The sequence below is a fragment of the Sander lucioperca genome, chromosome 2 (assembly GCF_008315115.2).
Source record: "Sander lucioperca isolate FBNREF2018 chromosome 2, SLUC_FBN_1.2, whole genome shotgun sequence".
Lineage (NCBI taxonomy): Eukaryota > Metazoa > Chordata > Actinopteri > Perciformes > Percidae > Sander > Sander lucioperca.
In genome coordinates, this window is record NC_050174.1 from 46,900,735 (window position 1) to 46,901,109 (window position 375).

Sequence of the window (375 nt, forward strand, 5' to 3'; positions counted from 1 at the left end):
CACAAACGCGTTCCATCAACTCAATTATCACAGTAAAAATACCTTGAATTCATTAGTTATTATCAGCTTTACAGTATGTCGCCTACATTTTTATAATTTGACAGACCTGATAGATTTGAGAGACCTACACATCATGTTAGTGTGTCCTGCTTTCTAAAACCATAGACAGTTAAAGAAATGGACCAACAGATCCCGTTGCTCTGGACGGAGACCAGTGAAGTATATTAGAAGCACTTTTCCAGTGATAGCTGAGCGTTACTGCGCAGCTGCAAACTGAGCTTGACGATGTAAATGTGACGTGAGCAACCTGTCTGAAAGTTGAGCATCTTTAAACGCACCAGCATGGACAGTGTTGAAAATGGTCTCCGCTCAGCA